Genomic DNA, 535 nt, shown 5'->3' on the forward strand with positions numbered 1-535 from the left:
ATTTTGTATCCTGAGACTTTGCTGAAGCTGCTTATCAGCTTAAGGAGATTTGGGGCTGAGACGATGGGGTTTTCTAAATATACAATCATATCATCTGCAAACAGGGACAATTTGACTTCTTCTATTCCTAACTGAATACCCTTCATTTCTTTCTCTTGCCTGATTGCCCTAGCGAGAACTTCCAACACTATGCTATTTAGTCTTATTTAAGACTAGTGAGAGAGGGCATCCATGTCTTGTGCCAGTTTTCAAAGGGAATGCTTCCAGTTTTTGCCCATTCAATATGATATTGGCTGTGGATTTGTCATAAATAGCTCTTATAATTTTGAGATATGTTCCATCAATACCGAATTTATTGAGAGTTTTTAGTATGAAGGTGTGTTGAATTTTGTCAAAGGCCTTTTCTACATCTATTGAGGTAATCATGTGATTTTTGTCTATGGTTCTGTTTATATGCTGGATTATATTTATTGATTTGCATATGTTGAACCAGCCTTGCATCCCAGGGATGAAGCCCACTTGATCATGGTGGATA

This window comes from Mandrillus leucophaeus, unplaced genomic scaffold, assembly GCF_000951045.1.
Source record: "Mandrillus leucophaeus isolate KB7577 unplaced genomic scaffold, Mleu.le_1.0 Scaffold1801, whole genome shotgun sequence".
Taxonomy (NCBI): Eukaryota; Metazoa; Chordata; class Mammalia; order Primates; family Cercopithecidae; genus Mandrillus; species Mandrillus leucophaeus.